General features: G+C 46.6%; 1 protein-coding gene across 1 annotated transcript in view; it reads left to right on the top strand.

Annotated features, from left to right (window-relative positions):
* Positions 1-20000, top strand: part of robo1 (roundabout, axon guidance receptor, homolog 1) — a gene marked incomplete at its 5' end in the record, with an annotated part of 237583 nt that overhangs the window by 117620 nt on the left and 99963 nt on the right. The gene's annotated exons all lie outside the window — the stretch shown is intronic.

Here is a 20000-nt window from a genome sequence, read left to right as displayed (position 1 = left end):
CTTTGAACTACACACACCTTCAATAGGATAGGCTATCTGCACCTGATCCATTGATGTTTCACGCCCAAAGGGGTCACATTGCAGGTGACTTCCTTTTTTTGGGGGGTTGGGGGGGGTGGGTAGATCTTTCATATGCTAAGTTACATTGTTTTAGATGAAAGCAAAAAGAAAAAAAATGTGTATATGCCACTAAAACCACACCACCACCTGTTATTGCCCCCCTTACTGAATATTGCGCGCCCCCTCAGCCTTTGCACTGATGCTAATAATAAAAAGTCTATGATCTAATAATAATTCCATTCTACTCCCCAAATATGCAGATACAGTATGGAGATGAATGAGCGTGTCTTTCTGTCCTCTACTCTCCTCTTCATGTAGGCCCATAATGACACTATAGGTCTCTCTCTGTAGACCTTAATTACACTCAGCTCCAGCCTGTTGGATACACTTTATTCTATCATTTATACCCAGCGATATAAGCACTGCTGAATGACTCTCTGTCTCTGACTTGTGCATTTCATCAGACCATCCATTAGACCCTAAGCTCCCTTAATTAACAAATGCATGCCCAGGTCTGTAGATCAATAATCACTGATTGCTTGCGAGAGAAGTTTTGCACCCTCCAACCTTCTCCACCCTGCTACCCTCTGCTAATTGGATTGAGCTGTGACAATGAATGTATTTTTGAACAGAATTACTACATGAGAGTTGAGGACTTGCAGCACATCACATCACAGCGTTCAGGCTATATCCAGAGTGGCTCTACCAAGCTTGACTGCTTTTCATTAACACTAGAACAGCCGTGACTATTTTACCTACTTGTAGAGCCGCCTCGAGGTCAAATGACTATAGTCTTTAGAATGGGAAACTGCTACTTACACACAAAGACCACTAGCTGGCGCGTCTTGTAAATTAGCCACATAAAAACTTCAAAATAGCTTTATACTAGTTTATCCTTATGTGATTTTTAAAATGTAAGGATACTGGGTGGTAGAACGCACATATCTAGGAAAAGTCATGAAAGGAGGGTCCTGAAATTTGATCGAGTATAGCCTACATTTTATTTTACTCACTTGGTGAAATGACCCCACCCATGGCTGTTCTAGTGTTAAGGCCATAACCACTCCTTGGTGGAGCTGCTAGTCGTATTATGCATACAGCTCCTCTTTGCAAAGCATCACCATTATCAGTTGTAAGAGATGCACGTAATTACATCTAACCTGTGGATGATGATGTTGATATGCGCTGATGCAAAGCGATATCTGCATGTTTCCGTTTCACGTCTCTGTCTGAAATTGCTGGTGTGATGGATAGAAAGATGTGTTTCGCACTAATGACATTGTGTTGGAACGCTTTCACTCCTCTATTCAAGCCCTTTGGCAAAGGAGACTCATTGTGCCATCTATAGTTAATGAATACAGTAAATTTACATTGCTGACTTAATTATCGGTTTCCTAATACAGAATAATGGAGCTATAGGCTCTGATGTTATACACTCTCCTTGCAGCAATCAATAATTACTGCAGACACAAAATCATATGTATGAAGTATTGTACCTTCTCTAAAATTCTTCTGAAATAGCATATACTTTGTGCAATTGTCCTTTTGTTTGTATATAGAGACCAAAGGGGGTGGACAACAGACACAAAGAGAATGAAGGAGAGAGATGGTGTCTAGTTAATGATATTGGCACAGCAAAGTTACGAGGACACATTCCCCTGAATGAATAGTATCTGTAAGTACAAAGGGGGCACTGTTCTGGTTTCAGTTGTGGTCATTAAAAAATAAAAAAAAGGTTCTCCATGATAGTGATTTTTGCAGCCGAGATGACATCAAAAATGTCTTGTGTTAAGAAATATTGGTTTCTTTCATCCCACACAGTTTCAATTCCCTTGCTCCCCCCCTCGGGACCTGGGCACTTAAATTCAACTTTGTTCTCCAAAGAGATTTTTCTTCCCAAGACCAAAGTTATTACAGCTGTCCTCATGTTTCCCCTCAAAAATATATTTTTGCAGATCACGTTTTGGCTTTTCTCTGCAACGGTCTAAGTAGAGAATGTGACATTTACCTTTCCATGTTCTATGACAGGAACCAAATCATCTCATTCAATCTAGCTGTTAACTACTTTGAAAAGTATACTTTTACACACAAACTTTTCCATGGAGACTATTGATAAGCCTGTGTGGCATCATGCCATTATTAAGTCAGCATCGGCTTGATGCTGTCATCGAAGAACATTTCCTCTACTTTATTTTCTCACCTGCTATAGATTGACTGTATAATCTCCGCTAGGCTAGACCAGCTAATGGATTTATGCTGGATCTCTGCAGTGTTTATTTGTGCATCTGGACAATCTGATGTTGTTCTGTTCTCATCCTGTCTGGCAAACACAGCAGGCCGACTGATTGCATTTAGACCATAACACTGGCATATGTGATAAAAGTCAGACGGGGGATTCTGGGGGGACGGGGGACGGAGGACGGAAAAAATCAGTGTTGATGAGAAAGAACAAGCAGGCCAAATCCACCAGCAAGACCCTTTGCTTCTTGGAGTCTGGACTTCATCACTGGAGATGGGGATCAAGTTGACCATCACACCCCCATTCCAAACAACCTGAGAGCCTCCAACGGCTGGCGGGCAGACACGGCTCATTCCTGGTTGCAGACGGAGCAAGCCAGGGAAGCCATAAAGGAGGTCGGGAACAAACAGCCTGGTTAAGAGCCTTGCTTGTCATTTGTTTCTGTTTCTGGCTGGCTGGCTGCATGTTCCGGCAGCTCTGCTATCTGGCCCGTCCCTACTGAGTGGTGTTTGAGCAGAGTCTCTCTCTGTTCCCCTCTGATTTATCGCTGCCAGGTGAGATAAGACTCTGTGTCGCCCTGTCTGTCAGCTAATCCCTTCAGCAGCAGTTGAAGAATTAGAGGCCTTCTGTCTGTTAGAAGACGTGTCGGCCAGGGTGGAGAGAGCCTAGTGGAAGGCAGAGGTAGACATCGACCCCCTTGAGCCTCCTGCTGTAGGACATAGCCGGACCCGGCTGAGCCGAGCTGAGCTGAGCTCTACTGGCCTGCTTAAGCCTCCACCATAGATGAAACAGCTGAAACAGGGCTGGAAAGGTCAAGGTGAAAGGGAGGTATCAGTGCCAGCCAAGTATGGTCCAGGTTGGGTCTGTAGTGTGTAAAGCCCCTCAGACTCCAGGGCAGCACAGGCTGGCACAAACTGGCACCCAGGAAGAACATCTCTAACAGCAGCGAGGTGTACAGTACAGTACAGCCACCTATTCACACGTGTTTTATTATCTTCCTTTCCTCTGTAAGTCCCACATATCTACTCCCAAGGCAGGCTAGTGGCCATTCAAAGTGGTGAGTAGGGGCTATACATTGGCCGGCCAAAGTCAACACGTTTGATGTCTAGGCAGGGAAGTGCTGGATTGCACTCGTTCAGAGCTAAGTTAAACAGACACTTGGCAGCTAGATGATTCTTTCGGCAAACGCTCGCAGATAAGTTTGTGGACTGAAGTGAGACAGATGAGACCCCCAGGGTTACCGCTCAGCTGGGATGGGAGTGTGTGTGTGTGGAGAGGGGTGTCCTTATCCATGGCCAGTTTCTAAACAGAATAGAGATAGATAGTCCATAACCTCTCGGAGTGTGTCCATTCACCAGGGAGCTTCACCATCACTCCACTCTGTTGACAACTGGAGGCTGTATTCTTAAATACACCATAACAACTCATCAGCAATTTAAATTATTTGAAGTAGCCTATAGCGGCATGACATCAATCATTGCGTCACCACTGTTTATCTCCCCCCCCCCCCCCCCTAAAAGCCTAAAATGTTATACCGTACCTGTTGTGCCGGGTGATTTTTTGTGTGGAATTTTCCTACTTAGTTTTAGGATGATTGAGGTTATTTGTGAATTCATATTTGATGTGCGTATTTCTCTGCATCTACGCCTCTACAGCACTCTTGCTGCTAGACTTGACAAACAACGCTGCTTCAACCGAGTCTCACTTTGCAGACGTGCTGCTTTCACATGCTGTCTAGTCGTTAAACTGCGGCTGACGTTATTCAGTTGGTATAATTTGGCCCTTCGACTTCATTCCCTTCTCTCAAGCTGCTTCTCAAGCTAGGTTATATTAGAATATTACCCGTTCATCCACTCCTTACCATTGCTATTCCTTTGTTTCCCATCCAAAGAAGTGCCATCACCACATTAGTGAAATTACAGGGGACGGTAGTAGTGTGTTAATGAAATAGTGTTGTTGCTATGCGGAGCGGTTCAGGGTGAAATGACGCTTGCCTCTCCGAAGGACGGGCCTGTGTGTAAATGTTCTACAGCTGTCCTGGACACTGTCATTAGAGCATTACCCTGCAGGATAGCGGAATGTCATCAAGGTAATCAAATGGAACTGTGTGATGTAGTGTGAACCTAATGAAATGGAACCTGCAGTACACTCTGTTGTTTCATGTCTTTCCCATTCAGATTTAAGATGTGTTTTTTTTTTACCAGGCAGCTTAATTATTTATGAATTCCAACTTAATAAAAGGCTTAAAGGGATAGTTCACCCACATTACAAAATCACGTTTCCTTAACCTGAAATGAGTCTATGGACAATCCACACATACTGTACTTCAATCCACATAGCATTTTACCCAAAACCCAATGAAAGTCAATGTTACCATGTTTATAATGTAATTCTCAAAACTAAAATAAACATCAATTCAATTCAATTTCAAGTAATGGAGTCTCTTCAGAGAATGTCAGATTATTTGGGCATAACATTTTCAACATGCTTAGTGTCTATTGACTTGCATTGGGTTTTGGTTAAACATGCTAACACTTAATTAGTTAACTGTTGATTATAGTCTGTCCTTGTCCATAGATTAATTTCAGGGCAAGGAACCTAATTAGGATGAAGTCTCCCGTTAATAACTATGGATATCTATTAAAAAAAAAAACATGTAAGAAAAAAAGCAAGAAAATCATCTAGGATGATATCCTCCACATATATCTCTGTACATGTACATATGGTTAGCTTCAGAGAGAATAACATTGGACTTCCGTAGACACTAAAGGTACTTAAAGTAATGGAAATTGCAGCACTCAGGGCCTATCTCTTTGATGTGTTAGACAAAACGCAGGCATACGACTATCCCTGAAGAGCACTTATGTTCTGGCTACATCTCTCTCAGGCTCTAGAGCTCTCCGTTATAAATCCGGGGCTTTTGCTGCTATAGCAAGCCTCATTTACATAACAATACCAGGGCATACAGCCTACATTACCTCTCAACCTCCGCTGCTTTACTTTTCCACCCAATTGTTTTTTTCGACAAAACATTAAAAAGAAGAAAAAAGAAAAAAAAGAAGCTCCCTTTAAATATATTTCTCTAAAGTGGGTCTTTGTCAACCTCTCTGGCAGCTTTCAGCGCGCGACCACACCGGAGCGACTGCTATCTGTCAACATGAGACTTGGAGCTCCTTCGTCTCCACAATCACTCCTGCTCCCTTGTGACCTCCCTCCTTGCACCTTTTAACCCTGTCTGTCTCTGTTTATAAACTTTATACATTCTGACAACCGGCACAGGCATGGGGGGGCAGGCGGGGGGGTGGGGGGGCTAAATCCACGTTTTATTCAGAGCCCCACTTCTCTGTGAGCAGGGAGGAGAAAGACGTTAAGGGCTTTAAAATAATCGCTGGCTGTTTCACTGGGGGGCTCTCTAATTGAGCCTGAGATGACCTCTGATCCCCTGCGATACCGTCTGCTTTCTGTCCCCGCGCTTGATTGAAATGGGAAAGGTGCGGAGAGAGAGAGAGAGAGAGAGAGAGAGAGAGAGAGAGAGAGAGAGAGAGAGAGAAAGGGAGGGAGAGAGAGAGAGAGAAATAGAGATGAAGAGAGAGACAGTCATTCTGATTTATTTATGTTGTGCTTGGGACTGTTTTGCATGACCCAATGGTGGATTAGCACTGTGAAGGTGGGGGGGGTCCGCTGTGGATGAGGCCCCCCACTCCTCTTGACAGATAGAGGGAGGCTGGAAAGTGGCAACACACTGGCTGGGCTGATAGTATCTGAGGGTACTGGTGGATGAGATGTCTGCTTCAATACATCTCTTCACTGTGTGTGTGTGTGTGTGTGTGTGTGTGTGTGTGTGTGTGTGTGTGTGTGTGTGCATACTGAACATGTTGTTTGTTTTTCTGTAATCAGAATGTACAGATAGACATGGCGTGTGGTACGTGGAATTGACCATGGTACTAGGAAGTTGCCTTCAGACATTGACCAGAGTGTGGGAACGGAAGCATTACAACTGTTGAATTAGACCTCATGTCCACAAAGTTGACAGCATGCTCGGTACCAGGAAGTGGAGGCAGGATGCATGATCTCTGTCACTCAAACTCAAGTCACTTGACTGGAACACTAGACCCTTTGATGTCCCTTGACTTGATGTATGTTATCAAACACTGACTACGTTCATTGAAATAATGTCAAGCTGGCCAGAGACTTAGCAGCAGCCACAATACCACACACAGCACTGCATGGACATATAGACCGCCTATAGATGATGCTGTGGTACGGTGGGGGATGGTCAGTTGGTGCAGTATTGTCAATGATGTTGAACAGCATGGGACACTTGGACGGAGACAATTTGTGACAGCAGCTGGTGAAACCGGGAACAAGTCGGCAGCCAATCCAGCGTTTCAGATTTTAATTCTGAAGAATGTCGATAAATGTCCCACTACTCTACACTAACTAGGTAGTAGTGGGGATTACTCACTGAATCCATTGCATGGCAATATTTTGGATTGGCTAGCGAGTATATCATTGATTTTCAACAATGTTGACATTTAATTTTTTTACGAATAAATGTCAGAACAAATGGTCGGTTGCTGACTTGTTCCCGGTTTCACCAGCTGCTGTCACATTTATCCTCCAACTTTCTAGAGAAGGAACATCTTTTGGATGATGACATTGTAAGAAGTGTGTCGTCTTTGGCTGCTGAAGTTCAGCGAATTAAAGTGGGAGAATGTCGTTCCTTATAGAAACCCGCGGAGGATTGCACTTCCGACATCTCTCCTGCATAATAAAGCGACCGTAGGCTCGATGATTAATGCAGTTGGGTATTTAAGAGGTACCGGGAGGACACAGTCTGGAAACGCAGGAGTTGGTGGATGAAAAATCTTTCATTATAATCTGTGTGATCCTCCCTTTTGTTCTGTAGTCACCCTGTATCTTTCTCCACTCAGTGGAGGAAGATAGATTGCATTAATTAAGTTCAGATCAAACTCATTCCAAGTGGTCGGAGCTCTTTAACAAAAAGCTAAAAAAAAAACATGTTTTAAATAAAGGCTTTAGGGTTAGGGTTTGAGTGATCGTTTTGGTGTGTTTAATACATTTACATTGCTGTATTTGTTGTTGATTGCCAAGTCTGCTAATTGAAAGGCTTGGCAAACAGCTCTCAGCTTTCCTCCACATGGTCACAGTTACTGTGCAGATGTCCGTGCTTTGTCCTCTGTTGGTCTATAGAGGTATGTGTCCTTCAAGCTTGCAGGAGAGTGCGGCAGAACATCACACAGGTGAACACAGGTCACTAGTCTGCCCCTCCCTTAGCTATAGGCACTCCCCAGACTCCCTGTGTGTGTGTGTGTGTGTGTGTGTGCACGTGTCTTTTTTTCTTGTAGCTTAGTGTTCCAGAAGATCTCCCAATAGACCCCCCCATGGACACTGTGCCCCTATCCCCTTCTCCCCTACAAACACTACCTCCTACCCACACTGACTCACACCTACTCTGTAGATGCTACTCTACAGCAGCCTGACACCACCGCAGGGCTGCAGTCTTTTGGGGGCTGTGGAATCACAGAGAACAGATACTGAAGGAGGAAACAGACAATGAGAGGAAGGGGAGACAGACAGACAGACAGACAGACAGACAGACAGGCAGGAAGGCAGGCAGGCAGACAGACAGGCAGAGAGACAGGCGGGCGGGCGGGCAGGCAGGCAGGCAGGCAGGCAGGCAGACAAACAGCAACATGAGAGCGGACCTTAATGAGCCATTAGTGTAATTTAGTATGATCTGCGTTTTGGGGGCTTGCAAAGGAAATGGAAACAAGAGATGGAGGTGTCATCTTAACTCTCTGTAGAGGTTCTAGATAATATGGGCCATTTATGTATAGCACAGACACAGACACAAGAAAAAAAACACATCATCATTTAGTGTTTACAGCCTATGGTTGAGATGTGGTGATTACCAGCATTCCATCTGTTATAGTCACCTTAATGAGATGCTCTGTGACATCCCTTGGCATTCAGATGAAAACATGCATTCAGTCACATTGAACAAACGAAAAACCCCAAAAGAACAGGGCAGGGCACGTTTCGAAGGAACAGGAGCAGAGGAACAGCAGAAACAAGGAGCAGCAATTCTTTAAAAAATGGATTCAAGTGGAAACAGTGAAACAGTTATGAGTAATGTTCAAGTGTAAGACGTGTAGGCTTTCTGTCTGACACTTGGGTCCTCTCTCTCTCTCTCCTTCTCTCTCTCTCTCTCTCTCTCTCTCTCTCCTCTCTCTCCCTCTGGTCTCCACAGCCTCTCTCTGTTTTCTCTGGACCTTGTCAGTCCAGGCAGTGGCTGAATTGACAATCCCCCCACCCCCACCCCCGCCCCCCCTTACACACAAAGCGAGCTGGCAAAGTGAATGGGGAATGGAAGGGAGAGGCTAGCAGGCAACTCCAGGGCACAGGCCAGATGGATTAACGTGAAAGGCATGGCATTCTAAACCAAATTTAAATTAATCCCTTTTTTGTGTCCCTTGATGGAACAATGGGGCGACTTTTCCTGCGTCTCTTGTGGGGGCTGCTAAGGGACACTGACGCGGAGGGGAGAGGAGTCAGGCCTGGGCCATATCCGCCCCTCCATTCACACCACTGCTCTCAATTACCTACTGTCGTGAATAAAGGCGCTTTTTTTTTCCAAAACATTTGCTGGAAATGCCTCACATAATAAGACGGGTATGGAAACCATGAAACTGAATTAATTTGCATATTCATTGACAAGTCATATAATTATTTATAAGTCGACACAAACAGGAAAACGGATTTAATTAACTACATGGTTGTATGGTTTTTGGTCGGAGAGTGTTCCATCTTTTTAATGGTCGCCAAACGACCATGGGATTTGAAACCACCATGAGATTTGAAACCACCATGGGATTTGCATGTGAAGTAGCCAGCTCTGTGCCCATTCAATCCATCTGAGGCTGTGTTCAAGGCTCTGTCCCCAATAGCCTGTTTCTTACTCATGCCCTATGGTCTACAGAGAGGGAGGAAGGGTGGACTCTCACACTCTCCTGCAGAGGACTTTGAGTCTTCTCCAGAATCACTGGGTTAGAGCTCCTTTTACATGGTGAACATGGGGGAGTGTTTATCATTGTGAGGACACCCCTGACTGTACCTTTAGGTATTGTTCTGGGAAAGCTAGTGCGCAATCTACTATGAAGCACAATAGTGTTTGAAACTCTCCTTTTGCTGATGTGTGTGTGCGTGTGTGTGTGTGTATGTGTGTGTGTGTATGTTTGTGGGTGTGCATGCCTGAGTGTGTGTGTGCAGGGGGTATTGGAAAAGTAATATTCAGCAAAAGTAGGACAGGCGGCGACTGCTGTTGGAGCTTGTATTATCCGCAGAAACCATTCACTAATTATCTTCCCTCCGCAGTCTTCCTTATCTCCCTTTGTTTCTGCTTTTTGTTATTGCTTCAAGCACCTTGTTTCACGCTGGTTCAATCCACGCTCTTTTGTTAAATAATTTGCCTATGTAATGGCCTAGGGAAGCTCCAAAGAAAAGGATGATGCAGAAGAGAGCTATTATGTGTGTGTGTGTGTGTGTGTGTGTGTGTGTGTGTGTGTGTATGTGTGTGTGTGTGTGTGTGTGTGTGTGTGTGAGAGAGAGAGAGAGAGAGAGAGAGAGAGAGAGAGAGAGAGAGAGAGAGAGAGAGAGAGAGAGAGAGAGAGAGAGAGATTATGTGTGTCTATGTGTGTGTGAGTGAGCAGGTGGGGTTGTATTATTTACTAAGCTTCACATTCTTCCCCTTAACCAAAAGCATTATCGTTATCAGCCTTCACTGGGATGTGGAACTCAATTAAATTAATGTACAGTTTTTCGCAGTCTAATAGCACTCAGAAGGATCCATGGCCCCAAACACGCCATATGCCTGAAGTGTTGGCCTGTGGTTTGACTGCTTTAGTGAGATAAACAGTGGTTCTTCAAGCAGAGACAGGTGCTGCCATTTTCAGCGGAGAATAGATAGCTGTCTGTTGTCCCTCTCCTCTTTTTTTTTTTACACATGTGTCCCTGAGGCTGTCTGCTGGGAGACGGGCTCTGTGGCCAGATTGATGTTGTGTTTAAGTTGGTCAGAAGTGTTTAGATTTATCACCCCAGGCCCTTGGATGAGCTGTTAAACTGGGTCTATCATACACATGCACACGCACGCACACACACACACACACACACACACACACACACACACACACACACACACACACACACAGGCATGTGCACGCATGCGCATGTACACACACACACAAAAACACACACACACACACACACACACACACAAGGCTCCCTGGGGCCTAGCTCTATGTAGCTTAGCCTCCTCCCTCAGTGATGCTAGCCTGTTCTACTGGCTTATAAACAGTGCATGGACATGCAGTGTAAATGAGCCACATCTCCCCTCATCAGTCACTGGCTATGGACACTTGCCTTCACGTACTCCATTTGAATGTTGCCTGCCCCAGTCAGGTTTTGCCTCATGTCATGGCAGGCTCTAGCTCTAGCTCTGGTTCTGGCTTACTGGTGCTGCCCACAGGGCATAGTCTGGGGCTTAGCCAGTCCAGTCCACTCTCTCAGAGTGGTGCCCCCCCCCATCCCCCCACCGCCACCATGGCAGCAGCCACCATGGCCTATGTGGCATTACAGTAAACCTCCTAATGGTTTAACTTTGACAGCTATTAATACAACCCTCGTTGACAAAACCGCACCACCAGTCATCAACAATGTATGGCAGTTCGAGATGATGTCCAGATAGCAGGGGCGGAGGGAAATGTTTTCAGTTGGTATTTCCTGAGAGCTTTGCCCTGTGATTGATGGGGCTTTGTGTGTTGAGTTTTTATAGCCTCGTACGTTCCTGTGTGGGCAGTCTTACCGTTGCTCACCGGACCTCACCTCTCTCTGCAGTCCTGAACCGAGCAGTTGTACTTGAAATACCTTTTCAAATACTTTCAGTGTTTGCTTGAGCCTGTTTGGAGTGCCATACTTTGCACAGGGGTTTGCACTTTTGGGGACTATTCCTATTGGTTCGATTGTGGCATCCAAACTCAGTCAAACAAGGTTTCTAATAGGGCAGCTACAGCTAACGGTTTTGAAAGAATTACAAACGGTTAACAATTCTACGCAGGTGTGTGTCTCTGCTGTCCCTCTCTGCCCCTGACGAGAGGTCAGTCGAGGATCACCGGGGTGGGTGACACATGGCCGTGACTATGCCCAGAGCATTCCCACACACAGGGGGCTATTCTTACTCCTTTCAAACCTGTTTAACCGTGGATGCCTGGTATGGCATCGCATACTGGCCCACGTAGCATAGCTTCATAGCACAAAGCTCAAGAGAGTTAAACTGTGAAAAACAAAACCCTGATGTAGCAGCAGCAGCAGCAGCAGAAGCAGCAGCTGTACTCCTGAATCAATGGGCGCACTAGTAGACATGACAACATGGATTTATAGTCTCGTAACAGTGTTGACTGTTGGCTGTTACGGTAGCTGCTACACTACGCCACACTCCACTGCTCCACTGTGGCCCTGTGTACTGTGTGTTCCACAGCTGGAGGTGTTTCTATCAGGGAGATTATATGGCCTGTTAAGGGAGATTTAGGATAAGTAAATCCACATTACCAAGAGGAGAAAAGGCACAAAGACTGTTTCTCTCCAAGGCTAATTAGACAGGGAGACAGCTCCAAATCCCCCCGCCTTCAAGACATGACAGATCCATGGATTCTATTCCCAGAGTGTGGAGTTCAGAGTGATCGGGAGAGGACAGGTGGGGGATGTCATCACGACCCTGTGTGTGTGTGTGTGTGTGTGTGTGTGTGTGTGTGTGTGTGTGTGTGTGTGTGCGCGTGTGCGAGCTAGCATGCGTGCGTGCATGCGTGCGTGTGTGTGTGTGTGTGTGTGTGTGTGTGTGTGTGTGTGCGTGTGCGTGCATGAGCGAGCTTGAATGATTGTGTGTGTGTGTGTGTGTGTGTGTGTGTGTGTGTGCACGTGTGCGTGTTTGTGCTTGTGTTTGTGCACGCGGGTGCGCATACGTGTGCCCTCCTCAGCGACCTCTTGACTAGGTTATTCTGGCATCATAGAGGGCCTCTTGTCTTGTTAGCAAGTTGTCGGTGGTTCTAATGTCAAGTCAAGGACACACTCTGTGTGTCTGCTTTGGCCTCAGCTCTGGCCAGACCCTCTGAGGGACAGGCATCCCCTCTGGACCCATTCCCCTTCTGCAGGGACAGAGACACGATTGTGAACCAAACTGCTGTGGAGAATTCTAACACCCGTTAGGAAAAACATTTGTTGGATCGAATAACACTGACTTTGTTGTTGTTTTGTTTTGTTTTTCTACCCAAAGCTGACTAAATCCCTAGACGACGGTGTGTTGGCACTGCTGCTAGTTAACACTCTGGAAGAAAGAGGAAATTTACCGTTCAGTGACAACTGTGAAATCATCCGAGATGGAGCTAATGTGCAGGATTAGGCTGAGCTTTGGCCAGAGGAGAGAAGGAGAGAGAGCGGGTGAGTCAGGGAGGAAAGAGTGAGAGAAATAGAGAGAGAGAGAGGGGGGGAGTCTATCCCAGCTAATTGGAGTGAATAGATTCTGAGAGCTCAGTGTCATTTTTTTTCTTCTCTTCTCTTTGTCTTGTCTACTGGAAAACCATCAACCCCCCTCCTTCTCCCCCTGTTCTCATCCCCTCTCCCTGGTCCCCTTTGGGGATGTGTGGTAGGGCTGTACACCCTCCATCTAATCCAATATTCTGCTGCGTATTAACTTAACACTCATGTCACAGCTACGACGTAACACTATTGTATGTTGTAATTGATATGTCATTCATGAACTGTATTTTGCCATTTTCCTTGGCATTTACATTGTTTTATGTTCGTAAGCAGGGCTCCTCGCAAAAGAGACCTCGGTCCCCCCCTTGTCTAATTAAAGGTTTCATACTGTTGTACAGTCCCATTCTGAGCTATACTTTCTCGAAGCTTTTCTGTACAATGCATTTTTTTTCTGTGCACTTTGTGGTTCCTCCCCCCTAGCCTGCTTCCTGTCAAACACCTGTCAGACCCAGCCACCAGGAAAGAGCATCATCACCCATTCCCAAGCTGCTACCCCTCCCCCTTCTCTTCTGTCTCTCCTCCTGCCTCCCTCCCTCACCTGTCATGTGGCTCTCTCTCCTGTTGTCTCCTCCTATTTCATGACCCACCAGTGCATTCCTTTTTGTCCCTCCCTTCCTCTCTGGACCATTCACTTACCATCTCTCTGTCTGTCTCTCTCTCTTTCTCTCTTTCTCTCTTTCTCTCTCTCTCTCTCTCTCTCTCTCTCTCTCTCTCTCTCTCTCTCTCTCTCTCTCTCTCTCTCTCTATTCCATTCCCTTTTCTTTTCTGTTTTCCCCTTCTAGCCCTTTCTTCTCCTCCATCTGCTGTGTTCCCACTCGTCCTCTTGACTTCCGCTGGCACCGGCCTGTGTGAGATGGGGGGGGGGGTTAGTTGTTGTGTGTGTCTGTGTGTCTGTGTGTCCCCTCTGGTTACTAAATGATGACTGAGGCCCTCTGTTGCTGAGGTCGGTGGTGGTGGTGGTTGTTGTTGTGGTGGTGGTTTGTTGGCCATGCCTGCCGTTTCTCAAGAGGCTCCTTCAGCCTGCCTCTCCTGTCTTGAGTGTTTGTGCCCCTCCTACAGCCACCCCCTCCACCTCGGCCACAAAGCTGCTGCCAGTCCCCAGGACACTGCTGTCACCTCACTCCCTTATTTAGGGCCCAGGCCTGGCCCCTGCGTCACGGCTTTAGTGACAGAGAAGGCTCCATGAAAGAGAGGGAGTAGGCAGCCATTCACTCGCTTTGAAGACAAGAGAGGAAGGACTGAGAGAGAGAGAGAGAGAGAGAGAGAGAGAGAGAGAGAGAGAGAGAGAGAGAGAGAGAGAGAAAAAAGAGATGGCAGGAAAGTGAAAGCTCTCAGCCTGAAACAATAGCTCACAATAGCTCTCAGCCAAGTCTGACATTTTGAACTGTTTAAAACAAGTAGTGTGTGTGTGTGTGTGTGTGTGTGTGTGTGTGTGTGTGCGCGTGCGCGTGCGCGTGCGTGCGTGTGTGTGTGTGTGTGTGTGTGTGCGTGTGTGCGCGCGCGTGTGTGTGTGTGTGTGAAGAGGTGACTATTCACCCACACTGAGCAGGGGCCCAGTTCATCAGGCTTTATTAAGAGTGTGAATGCGATCGTTTTGGCTGGAGGGGACAAGGGAACAGAGCCAGCCATACACACACACACACACACACACACACACACACACACACACACACACACACACACACACACACACACACAACACCCTCTCTGTTTCCCCATGTCTAGCCCAGACACATTAACAAATACAACCCTCCAATAAAACACCACCACTGGACAACATTGCCGGAGCTCTGCCAGTGACCTGATGCTGTATACCAGGCATTAAAAAAGCCATGCCATTCATTCCATTGTAGCCTATTCTTGGTTCATTTTCTCTTTATTACGGTTGGGTTTTAATAGTGATGACTCATCGCCCAATGTGCTATTTTTCTCTCACTGAGGACTATTCACTGTGCTTTATCTCGCTGTTAAAGCTGTTCCCAGCTCTTACAGAGAAGTGGTTCAGCTTAAAAAAAAAAAAGGGGAAAAAAAGAAAAAGTGAGTCCTAGTCCCCTTTAGCTCTGGTGGAGCTCAGAGTAGTGTGGTGCTTTTTTTGTTGCAATGACGCATCACTTACACAGCACCCAGACTGTGACTGACCAGGTAGAGCTGACGGGCCCTGTCAACAGTTACTTAGAACTCTGGGTCACAGGAGAGGACGAGGCTCTATGACAATCAGTGAGGAGTATCCAAACAGGCTGTGATTAGGGTGATTTTAGAGTAGGGTGTGTGTGTGTGTGTGTGTGTGTGTGTGTGTGTGTGCATGCATGATAAAGTGTGTCTGAACAACCTGTTAGGAGAGTATTCCCATGGCCTTGATCAGTCAGTGTGGAAAGACACGGTGTGTGTGTGTGTGTGTGTGTGTGTGTGTATGCACACACGTGTATGCATGTGTGTCTGGGGAGCCATGTGTTTTGTCCTTTTTCCTCCCTAGTCTGTCCCGGGGAGGAGGTGTGTGTGGCGGGGGGTAGATAATGGCCGTGGCCACAGCTATGCAGGAGGGCAGAATAATGGAACATCCTCCCCGACAGCAGACAACAACAGCAGCCAGACAACAACCAGCACACACTGGCAGAGGGGACAGACTACAGGGAACAACAAAAGGAACCATTCTGACCACAATTTTCGCTGAGGCCCCATTGAATGGCTTGATTTAAAATATGTTTTTAGGGCATTTCTGCTTTATTGTGATAGAGACAGTAGAGATTGACAGGAAGGATGGGTGAGAGAGAGGAGGGATGACATGCAGGATATGTCAATGGCCGGAATCGAACCAGGGACCCTGCAATTACATGGCATGCGCCTTAGTGAGCTATGCCACCCTGGCGCCCTACATGTTTTTTTCTTTAAAGAAAACATAATGAGTTGGGCAGTGCCCGTCCCCTAATAACATATTTAGGGACGTTGTTTGTCATCATTTGGGATGAAAAGGATACATATTGATTGTCATCATTTGGGATGAAAAGGATACATATTGATTGTCCCAAAAGGTAATTGTTGTAGGCAGTGAATGATTGGAATAATTGGTATTGTGCTTGATTTATTGAATTCCCTCTCTCCCTTTAATTATGAAATGACCCTGCTGGATGTTTCTCCAATGCCACTCACTTCTAGTGCTGTGGTCACCGTAACTGTCTGTGTGATTTCCAAACACACCTCTTCAACTGTCAGTAATATACTGCATTTACAGAAACACTTCATGTGTAAGCAGCTAGCCTTTACACAACTCTGTATTATATGCTTTTGTTTTTTGGATTTGAGCCTAGTGTGTATATGTTCTATGTACGTAAGTAAGCGGCAAGTATTCCGTTGCTAAGACATTATTATACCTTCGCTGCATGTCTTCTATGATCTCCTTTAATTAATGTATGCAACTCCCAAGGGCAGTTTGCAATTAAGGCCTAATTGTACTCAAGGTCAATGGATTCATTTATTCGTAAGTGATTTGACTTTTTTCAAGGCCTCTCTCTCTCTCTCTCTCTCTCTCTCTCTCTCTCTCTCTCTCTCTCTCTCTCTCTCTCTCTCTCTCTCTCTCTCTATCTCTCCCTCCCTCCCTCCCTCTCTCAGTGTGAATAACAGAAGTGGTGGTGATGACAGTGAGTGGGGGGGTCAGTGACATTGTGAAGGGGACTGTTGGGCCTGAAGGTCTGGCCACCGTTGGTGGTTGGGGGGGCCCTTTCTGCCTGGGGGGGCCAGGGACAGGGACAGGGATGAGAACGGGGACAGGGATGGGGGGGAACTGGAGGGGGCAACAGTGTGTGTTGTCTAAACAGCGGCGTACCCCAAGCCCTGCCGTGGCTGGCCCGGGTCACTGACTAACGAAGCCTTCAGATCCCTGCTTTGTTAAACAGCATGGACATAGTTGTTGTTGCCTCCTGGTTTCCTTTAATCAAGCAGGGCTCCTTTGTTTGTGCCAGATGAGGACAGAGGAAGAGAGAAAGAGGGGTCTGAAAGAGGGGTCCCCTGTGAGCCCCTCTGCTCCCCTCTGCTCCCTCTCTCTCTCTCCGTCTGGAGCTCCGAGCTTCATTACAATCTGATTCAAGCTCTGCCAACACAAACCCTGGGGTTTAAACAGCAATATGAATACACATGCATGAGCTCAGAGAGAGACAGAGAGAGCGACATGCATGCACGCATGCACGCGCATACACCCAACCGCCCACCCACCCAGACACACACACAGACGCGCACACACACACAGAGGCATGCACACGCACAGGGATGCGCACGCCCACGCCCACGCCCACACCTATGCCCACACACACACACACACACACACACACACACACACACACACACACACACACATACACACACACACACACACACACACATACACTCAAGCATACATACACACAGCATGCATGCAGGAATGGCCAAACAGACAACCCGCATGTGCCTGCACGCTGAGAGAGAGATGGGCTGCCTGCTCAGTGTGTGTGCTGTAGCCCACCTTGACTGTGTCATGTTTTCCATATAAAAGCGGTGGTGTGGGGGGCTCCTGCTGGTGGCTGGTGGTGAGGGGCCTGTCCCAGGGCTGTGCATGGGGGCCTAATCCCCTCATTAACTCAGCCAGCGCAGGGCGCAGATGGCAACCCCCCAGACACACACACACACACACACACTCGCACATGCACACACACACACACACACACACACACACACACACTTTCTGTCTCTACCCCTGTCAGAGACAGAGATCCCCCTAACCAGGCCAGGCTCATTACTGGTAATGGATCACCATTATACTGGCCTCTCTCTCACTGGTTATATGGAGCTCCTCTGGTGGTGTCACACAGATGGGTGTGTGTTCGCACACACACACACACACACACACACACACACACACACACACACACACACACACACACACACACACACACACACACAGCAATTAGGACATTCTTCTCAGTCAGGCTGGGAACAGAGGTTCTCTGCTGAGCTTACCTGTGCTCTGCCTGTGTGATAGATGACTGGAAAATAGCATGTCTCATTCCCTCTATTTCATTTCCTCCCTATCCCTCTCCCTCTGAAGTACCTGCAGCCCCTCCGACTGCAAGCCTGAAGGACGTTTATAAGACTTTGATGGACTATCGGCAAATGGGTCTCCGCCAGCCCATGAAATAACAAACTGTTAAAACTACTCTCGTAAATGTTCGCTGGACAAGCCAGGGAAAATATGAGTAAAGTGACAATCCAGACTGCACACTTGAGGTGGCGGAGTCGTTTCAATTGACACAAGCCAGAAGCCCTCCCCTTACATTTCTGAGCACTCTGTCATAGATTACACAAGAAGACACTTACATCTACTAAAGTGTTAACATTTTCAGTACCAATTGAAATTTTGAATTTGAACAGTTTGAATTGACCGACATCTTCCATTCGGTGTCTGTTTTTTTGTTTTCTGTCATAACCTAAAAATCATACTTTCCAATGTAAGCACATATGTAAGAACATGACTGATTGAACGTGACTTTTATCATGTGTTTGTAGTGCTGTTCTGCTGCCAGTTCTGGAGCCGCCATAGGAGGCTAGATGAAGGGCTGGTGTGTGTCCGTCTCTGTCTCTGCCTGGTCCATGGAGGTCACTCTGGGCCTCCTGTTGACAGCTGCAGGCTGAGGCCAGATTTACTCCATGACAGATGCTGTTGGATGGCGCTCGGTCTTGAGTTGATGTTTCTACCTCGTGTCCATGTCTATTTATGGGTTGTGTGTTGTGGGGGGGGGGTGCAGGTACTGTAGGCTAAACGACTCCCATAGGGGTTGGTAAAATAGTTGGGTAAGTGTCCACATTTGTTGATGTCAGTGTGCTTATGGGCAAGTGTGTGTGTGTGTGTGTGTGTGTGTGTGTGTGTATGTCCGCATAGGCTTGTTTGGATACCCTCATTGAAAGACAAGCACAGGAAGAGATATGGTTGGTTTCATCCCACGGACGGGAGCTCCTATCTAGCAGGGCACCATAATGGAGTCCCTGTGACATCCCGGCTCCTTCTTTCATCTTCCCCTTCCTCCTCTCCATGCCTCCCTCCAGCCTGTCCTTCTGCTCAACGTCCCACCAATGTGATGTCACACCTAATTTGTATCCCTGTCTCCGATATTGTGAATGAGGACAAAGCTGGGCTTTCTCAGAGGGCGAGGGAGTGAGCTTGTCCATGACCATGGCTCTGGGTCGAGGTAATTGGGCCACGGGGGTTGGCACTGAGCAAGTGTCTCAGGGGACTGAAGGAATGGTCTGGATTTCCTCAGGTAAATATCAGAGCTCCTACCCTATCAGAGCCCTTGGTCAGGCCAGCCACAAGTCATGTTGTTTGGAGTCAAAAGAGGGGAGTCAATAATCTCTATCTTCTCTCAAACCCCCCTAGGATTTTAGTATTCTCCTCACTCACGGAGAAGTAGAACTACTCACAGTAACAGTCCTTCTAGGACCTAGCTGAGTGAGTTATGGACTTCTACTGTATTTGTTGGCAGCAAGAGATCAGAGGCCCGAATCCAAACAGAACACACAGCCTTGACCAAACGTGGAAATATGGGTTAGTTTCAGTAAGCAATAAAAAGTGTACATGCCACAAACAGACTCTCTCTGTTCCATGAACACATAAACATAACTGTTTGGTAGAGAAAGGAGAGCTAATGCGATTCGGAGAACCTAGAAAACTAAAAAAGGTTTTGTCTAGAAAAAAGTTCTACCTTTCCTTATCCCTGTAGGAGAACCGTTTGAAGACCCAGAACAACGTTTGTGCCAGGTAGAACCCTTTTTCTTTCTTTCTTTCTTTTTAAAAGTAAGAGTGTATTCTTGGGCTTTCATATTACAGTGAGTATGCCCCAGGTACATTCTACACGATTATGTCTATCCTTGGCATTTGTCCCTATCTCTGGAAAAGGTAGGAATGTCCAAAGAACTGCAAAGTAGAGAATAAAGTGCATCGCTGAAACATTGACTGCTTCTGTCCTTGTATTGGCTATGGGCTGGAGCCTACAGATGCACAAAGGGTGCCATTGTACAAGAGGGACATTTTAGGCTTTTCTTTTCCATCTGAAAGGCTTCCCTGCTG

Source organism: Nansenia antarctica, assembly GCF_963989245.1.
Source record: "Nansenia antarctica genome assembly, chromosome: 3".
Classification (NCBI taxonomy): Eukaryota; Metazoa; Chordata; class Actinopteri; order Argentiniformes; family Microstomatidae; genus Nansenia; species Nansenia antarctica.
This window is presented reverse-complemented; position numbering and strand designations above follow the sequence as displayed.